General features: G+C 46.7%; 1 pseudogene; it reads right to left on the reverse strand.

Annotated features, from left to right (window-relative positions):
* Positions 1–5,757: 5,757 nt before the first annotated feature.
* On the reverse strand, positions 5,758–5,855 carry LOC116869593 (annotated as a pseudogene).
* Between the last annotated feature and the right edge of the window lie 2,417 nt (positions 5,856–8,272).

Raw genomic sequence — 8,272 nt, forward strand, 5'->3', positions numbered from 1 at the left:
ACTGAAAACCACCACTGCACTTCAGCCCATTCTTTATTTAAATTCTAATCCCTAGTGACAGAGAAGGCAACTAGTCTACGGAGTCCTAATTAGAAGAAGGGAAGGCAGCCCTCCCAGGAACCCAGGATTCTAGGAACCTCTCAGCCAGGTCTTTCGAGGCCAAAAGTCTTTAGCAGAAGAGTCAAAAACGAAGATGAGACATCCTGGCCCCTGTTTTACAGATGGGACCACATGGCCCAGAGCCCAAAGGGCCTGAATAAGAACAACTATGATGGCAGAAGTCACAGCCCTCTGTATTAGATGCTTCACCCAAGTCAACTACCCCAAATACCTGAAGCCTGATCTCCAATGAAGACAAGGTTTGGATGGAAAACAAGAGAAAGCTCATGATTTTCCATCTTTCCACCTCACCCCAGATGTGGACCTGGAAGAGTATGCCATTGGATGGAGAACAAGAGCCAGCCTCTTCACAGCCCAGAAAGAGCAGCAAGGACTCCTTTCAACCACCCTGACAAGCTGGATTCAAGAAGAGGATTTGCATCTCAGCTCTTTCCTTCTTTTTTTTTCTTTTTTTTTTTTTTTAAGATTTTATTTATTTGACAGAGAGATCACAAGTAGGCAGAGAGGCAGGCAAAGAGAGAGGGGGAAGCAGGCTCTCCGCTGAGCATAGAGCCTGACACGAGGCTCAATCCCAGGACCCTGAGATCATGACATAGGCCAAAGGTAGAGGCTTAACCCACTGACCCACCCAGGCACCCCTCTTTTTTTTTTTTTTAAACTCACCTCTTCAGCAGAGGAAGTCCTAGCAAAGCCTCACAGAAGAAGGTTCATCCTTCTCCCCCTCACTGAGATATGGCCTGAGTTGTTGCTTCTCCCTGCTGCTCACTACATGTCTTTCCCCACCAAGCCTGGCCTCTAAGTCCCAGCTGTGCTCCCTAGTTCTCATTAAGTTCTCAAGTCACTGCATGTTGTGGGGCAGGCCTGTTCCTGGAGTCCAGTTTCTGTTCCCAGTCTAAATACTAGAGAGGGGCTTGGTTCAATCATGTAAAAACTAACATATCTCCATTGCTCAAGGCACTTGTACTGAATTGGGTGCTAACAGAAGTAGCATACAGCTCAGTGTTGAGATGCTCAGAGGAAAGTGGGGAGCTATAACAGGGTTGTGGTAACAGCACCTTCTGTAGAAACTGCCTAACATAGAACAGATAATGAAGCTTCAGGGGTTGGATTATTCAGGTCTAAAATTAAGCAGACAGATGGTGAATCTGGGTTCATGTGTATGGCCCTGAACATTTCAAAAAAAAAAAAAAGAGCTTTTTGTAAATACTGCTTAGCCATACTCCCAAGACTGATCAGTAAGTGGGGCCATTGTTCAGTTTAGCCGGAATGAAAAAAAAAAAGTGAAAGCACATGACTCTTGGGCTCAAGGACTGCCTCTGAAGCAGCCAAACCTGGGGTTTTGCACTGAAAAAGATGAAAGCACATTCAGCACAGGGGCTCTCACTTACTTTCCTGGTAAATCACCTTGTATGCCAATGACCTTGGGCTGCTGGATCTCACAGGGCATTTTGAGTAGAGACAAGCTCTGGGCTTTGTCTGAACAGTTTTACTCTCTGCTTCATCATCAGGCATAGGGACTAGAAATCGATCTTCCTGTTCCCTGATCCTTCACAGACAAGGTGATGCCTACCTCTCTGAGGCTGCACCTTCTAGCTTTCCATGGATGAGTGGTGAAAGACCACGGGCCAGATCAGGCCAGCTATATCTCAGGGCCTGGCAAAGCAAGATTTCTTCCAAGGTAGTATCAGGCCCATTTGCGACTATTCCTCTCCCTATTCCAAGACAGCAAATTTCCTTGGTAGGGGCATGCTACAGAGGGCCCCGGGAATCCCAGCAGAGAGCTCCAGTCCACAAGAATCCTAAGAAGCAGAAAAACATGGAGGAGCAACTAGCCTCTTTACCATTAGGCATCTACCTTTTTACCAATGAAAAGATTCCCTTGCTCCCCAAGACCAGAGTCCGAGAAGCCCCACCCCAACCCCCCTGCCTAGGATCTCCCCCTGCAGTGTTCTAATCCATAGAGCCCCTCTGCAGTACATATGAAGATGTTCAAACTTTTATAAACCAAGTGAAGCTCATTCCCTTTCCTTTTCATGAAGCCTTTCCATCACTGTGACTATCTGAAATTCTGCCAAGAAAAAAATATCAGTGTCTGACTCTAAGGGTTTGAGGAACTGTTCTAGTCATTTCTTCTTGGCTGCCCAGAATTGAAATCAACACTTTTTAGAAACACCAGCCACTCCACCCACTATCAACAGAGGTTAGGGTTGCTCCTCTGAAGACTCTTTGCCCTAAGCCTATTTTTCACCCAGTACTCCTCTTCCCTATGCTCAGATTTAAAGACAGGGGCCTCTGGATGACACAGTGGAGCTGCAGGGACAGAAAGTAAGAGGAGGCGGTTAGCTGTGGCTACATAACCTCTTCAGGTCTTCTCTGTGGCTTCCTCTCCTGAGACCAGCCTTCCTCAACAGAGGTAGGCTCTGTGATTTTGGGCAGTGGCTCCTTTGGATCCCAGAGATGGAGCAGTTCCCTTGCTCCCAGGTACTGACCCACTCTCAAGTGCTTTTCTTCTTTGAGAATGGCCAAAGCCATGAGCACGTTGCCTCTTCCCATCTTCAGCCCAAGTGACTGGGGCTAAAGGGCAGATATGCCTTTAAGCCCTAGTGCTCCCTATGGGAGGTCACCCTGGACTTATGGCCATATCTTGGAATTCCCCCACTCCTATCACTAACATTGGAAGTACAGAATCAAACTGCCTGGGAAGAGGGCACCTCACTGGGGTGTAAGCCCAGGATTATGCCTACGCCTCTTTGTCTGAAGCACAACCTCAACCATTGCAGGTCTCATGGCTTCAGTAAGAGTGATGCAAGGAAGCCCTAAAGACAAAAGGGAAGCTCAGCAGAAGTTGTCTGTTAGGGCCTCAGGCTAGCCATGACCACCCCAGAGCCAAGAATAACCCAGGCAGGACTGATAGCAGGCTCTAGTGATCCTACAAGCATGACCCCTTCAAACTAGCAGAATAAAGGCAGGTATATACTTGGCACCAAAAGACAGAACAATTGGATGTCAGAATAACATCCAGGCAGCACCTCTTTTCCCTCTTTTCCCTCAATTTCCAGTGGAATAAAATTGTTACTTTCCCTGTGCCACTTAGTTTGAATTTGCCCAGGATCTCTCTCCAGGGCCCTGGCTACAGCTCAGACAACAGAGAACTGGATGGAGAATAGAAAATATTAATGCATCATACCTGTTTCCTATAGCTCAGTCCTGGAGTGTGGTGGGACTGGGCATTTCCCCTGCTCTTGCTTTCCTGCTGCCACTGCTTTTGGCAACCTTAGAAAGAAAATAAACCAGTAACAGAATTTCTACTAGACCCAACTAGCACTAAGGAAAACCTTCCCTCTGAGCCACATGACCTGATGACCCAGATTGTGGACAGTGTGTCACATCTGGTCTGGGCTAGTGACTAAGAAGTCCAATCACATTCCAGTTTGTATAGCATGGGTTGGCATGACCACAGATGAGAATGTCAAGGTATAAGCAGCAAAGACTTTCCATATCCATGTGAAATAAAAGCCTTCAAGCTTACCCTCCTTTAAGAGATGGCCTGTGATCTGTCTCCCAGACAAACATAGGCTTGTGAGGGGAGTTCTGAGAACACTTAAGTAACTGGAGGATCCAATGCCTTCTGGTCCCTCATACCCTTCCTACATTCTTTTCTGTGGAAGGTACCTTGACTCAGCTGAGGGGAACATCCCCAAGCCCTGTCTTCCCACCAGTACAGCTGCATGCTCCTCTCCATGGCTCAGCCTTAACTCTTGAAGGAGCTGATGCTCCCAGAGGCTGGACACAGTGGAAATCATAATAAAGAGATTGCGATGTTATTTTGGCTTCCTGCTTCCCATTATTTGGGGCACCTGCTGAGTTTCTGAGTGGTTTCCTATCATTAGCCAATTCTTGAATCTAAGGAGCTGCTGTGGCCTCCAGGAAGATTACAGTATGTGATGGCTCTTTCTAGAGTTTTCCTGGTACTGACTTTCCCAAGAATCAAGTGATGGGTGGGAGGAGGCAGGGGCTCCACCATGGACACAGAGAGGGAAATGAAAGCCCTGAAGAGAGAAGCCAGAATTTTCTAAGAAACTGAGGAAGAGGTAAGGCCTCTAAGCTGTGTGTAATGTATTCCACCATCACCACCACCAAGGGCCAGTTTTAGGCACAATTCTCTTCCCAATCCCTGTTTGGTGACAAAGTAGGGAAGCTAGCTGGCTATGTTTTTTCCTGGTCCTCTGGGTCCTTCTTGGTAGAGAATTTCCTCCCCATTTTTGCAATGTTTTAATATACGATAGAGTTGGGTAGACTAAGGTCAAGAGAAGCCTTTAGAGGTCTGTGAAATCCCCTTTTCATTTCCTTTACCTGATAAGAGCAGAGCTAGTACCTAATAGGCAAGAAAGCATCTCTAGAGTGTGGATCAGCAGTGTATAGTCGTACTTCTAAACCAAAAGGGCCCCAAATACAAATCATTGCTAATACTTTTGAGCAGTCACTATGCACTGGGCAGTTCTAAGTGCTTTACATAAAATCATCTTCAAAACAACCCTGAGGTTTGTATTACAAATAAAAGTCAGGAATAGAGGCGGAGAGTTTCTGAGGGTTACATAGTCACATACGAAGCAGGGGAACCAGGTAGTCTGGCTTCAGTGCCCATGTTCTTAACCACTTTATTGTGCTGCCTGTCAGAACAAACCTCAAGCAAATAGCTGCTGTGTAGTCTAGCTATCCCCTTTCCACCCTGGGAACAGACACATAAGCAGCCAGTCCTGTAGCCACTGTCACAGGATTTCTAACAACCTGCACAATTCATCCCATTCACTCACATAGCTCCCATTATCTCTCCTCCCTGGAATTTTCAAATGGAGGTCCATCAGGCTCAGGACAGCTTGAGATCTTAAGGGTCCCTTCTGTCTCCAAGTTCAATGAAGACAAAGCATTAGGATAGAAAAAGAGATGTAAAAACTGGGCCTCTGGACCCTAATGAAAAGCAAGATTTCCCTACCCTCAGTGCAGCGGTCTTGATGAACTTTAGATCCTCTTAGGATTGTTCCTCCTCCTGCTATTTGTTCCCAGGGCTGGCTGGAGCTCGGTTACATACAAACTTCCACTCACCCTGCCCTGCTTTGGGTCAAATGCAATCCTCTTACCTCTAGAGGAAGTCATTCCTCAAAGGAGAAAAAGTAGCTGCTAAATTTGCTAAACATGGAATAGAGTTCTCTCTCCCACCCTATGCAAAGTGTTTGTTGAAGTTTGACCTTGCTGAACTTGTTTCCTCATCTGTAAAAGTCTGGGAAACAATTCTTGTCCTGTCTCCTGGGCTGATAGTCAAGTGAGGACAGAGAGTTTGGTAAGAGGAACTATAAGGCATTAAGTGAGCAGCAAGGATTTCTGGCGCTATCTAAAAGCTGTGCATGTATCATCTTCCATCCACCCACAATCACAGGCAGAGCCGGGGGGTGGGGGGGGGGGGGGGGGTGGGTAGGGTCGCGGTACCGCTAATGTCCTCTGTCCACAGTGCTGAAGTCATAGCTGAGACGGTGGAGTATCTTCAGTCCCTCTTTTTTTTTTTTTCTTTTTTGGTAATATACTAATTTATTCATATATACACTCACTTTACATTATTACATTTTAACATTCATCAAAACCAAAAATATAGAACGCTTCATGAATTTGCATGTCATCCCTGTGCAGGAGCCATGCTAATCTTCTCTGTATAGTTCCATATGTGCTGCTGAAGCAAGCACTTCAGTCTCTCCTATCCCCCTTTTAAGTAAACATAAATGTAGAGAATTGCAGGCCCAAGGATTGTTCTAAAATGCAAAAAGTATTGCAAAAATGTTTGTTTCATTTTTTTCAAGTATCTTCGTTTTTAAAATAAAGATAACACTCCTTTCAAAATCATAACATTTGGGCAATTGTACACTTGTAGCATTGTACAAATGGGCAAGATGTGATCCAGCAGCTCAGGAAGAGGAGGTTATAGTCTTCACTTGATATGGAGGAACAGTACGAGGGAGCTACCAAAAAAACTGATGTAACATGAGGCTATGTAGGAAGAAGTTCAGAGTCAGATGAGAAAGGCCGGCTGGCTCATTTGTACACTGCACCAGCACTCCTGGAAAAAGCTAATCAGACCCAGGCACCATGAACTGAAACCCAGCCAAGGGAGCATACTCTTAGGGGCTGGAAGGGAATAAGGCAGAGGAGGAACCCATGAAGGCCTGAGAGGTGTCTCATCCTGGAGAGGAGCAGACTTCAGGGATGTAGATGTAGATGGGACTGATGAGGTCAATGTGAACTCAAAAACAGAGCTAAGACCAAAGGTGGAGGAGAGGCAGATTTTTGCTCAATAGGACAAAAAGGTAACTGGATACCAGGGAAGGTAGTGAAGCTGTATAGGATAGAAATGTTGAGTTTGGGGTGGGATACCTTACCAGGTATACAGTCCTCTTGAGATTTGTGATACCTATAAACGGTGAAGCACCTTCTGGTATATGCCCAGCTCTGAGCCCAGCTGAGATGCAGGCAGATTCAAGATTTTAAAAACCCAAGAAATTTAATTTCTTTGGTTCAACCTCATAGACTGACTGTTGTGCCTCCAGCTCTGGGTCCTGACCTGAGAGAAAAGAGCCAAGGTCTCAATACACCTAATACCCTCTTCCCAGATGGGCTCTGGAAAGCCTGCCTCTAGAACCTGATGTTGCACGCCATCTGCTGGTCATTTCTAGCATTATTCTCTAACTTCCAAGGCAAGAAATAACCCTTAAGGTACTACGGGTCAGTGTAGGTTTAGACCAGCTGAGAACGAGGGAGTTAGATCGCTGGTCAGTGTCCAGTCAGTGAACAGGACCAGAACTGAATCTGCAGTTGAACTCAAGTAGGATTAAGGCTCATCCATGTCTAGAAAGGGCTTAGGCTAGTGTTGAGTTTGGGGAACTGACTGGTCCAGGACTAAGGCCAAGGTCAGTGACTCAGGTGAGGTCAAAATTGGTACTCTGTGTGAAACTGAATTCTGGGTTCAAGTGTCAGCATGAAGTATGTATCCAGGTGAGATGCTAAGAGTCTGACCTCAGGAAGAAGTCAGTCAGCATCCAGGGGTCAATGTAGCATTCCAATACCAGGTGAAAGCATCAGGTAATAAGTACCAGCCACAGGAGAACTCAAGCAAAGACATTGCTAGGGGAGAAGTATAGGGTTGGGGGACAGAATGAAGTAGTCACTAATTTCTAAGGGCCTCCCAACTTTAAAGATGGTAAAGGGCAGGCTAGAGCCACGGTCCTCTCAGAAGGTCGATCCCTATATTCCAGTTCCAGCTTCCTGTGAAAGCCCCCCACCAACAATATTTTTTTTTATTTTTTTTAAAGATTTTATTTATTTACTTGACAGAGAACACAAGTAGGCAGAGAGGCAGGCAGAGAGAGAGAGAGAGAGAGAAGCAGGCTCTGCACTGAGCAGAGAGCCCGATGCGGAGCTCGATCCCAGGACCCTGGGATCATGACCTGAGCCGAAGGCAGAGGCTTTAACCACTGAGCCACCCAGGCGCCCCCCCCCTCAACAACAATATTATTGCCACTTACAAGTCAAAGGTACAGTTTGGGGACAGGAGAGGTCCAAGGACCAGTCGGGTCACTACAGAAAGCACAGCTGTGGGGGTAGTCTTCCTTCCCCCCAACTCCTGTTCTCTGTTTCTACTGGCAACAGGGCCTAGCAGCCTCCCACACCTAGACCTTAGCAACCGTGGGAGCCCCTGGCAACTGCTGCCATGGCGACAAGACAGGGAACTAAGAATGGGCTGGGGGGGAGCACTTCCTCTGGAGCCTTCAGGATATGTGCAAGATAGGGGGCTCCCCCTCCCATACACAGTCTGGGAGGGAACATGTGCTCCTGTCTAAACACCTCCTCACTGGCACCCACCCCTGCCCCTGCCCCCAGGTTCCGGTTCCCTCAGGGTGAGAAAATGAGGGACACCTAGGGTTATGACGTCTTCATAGGAAGGGAGGAGAATGCGGGTGTTCAGAACAGACATGATCACGGGTTCATGCATGCACTGGCAGTCAGCGTATCAATATGCATGACACGGTTCATCACATGGACACAGACCTACATGGTCATTTAATCACACATGTATATTAACACAAAATCACATATACAACAAATAATA

Source organism: Lontra canadensis, unplaced genomic scaffold (assembly GCF_010015895.1).
Source record: "Lontra canadensis isolate GAN:19392208 unplaced genomic scaffold, GSC_riverotter_1.0 scaffold19, whole genome shotgun sequence".
Classification (NCBI taxonomy): domain Eukaryota; kingdom Metazoa; phylum Chordata; class Mammalia; order Carnivora; family Mustelidae; genus Lontra; species Lontra canadensis.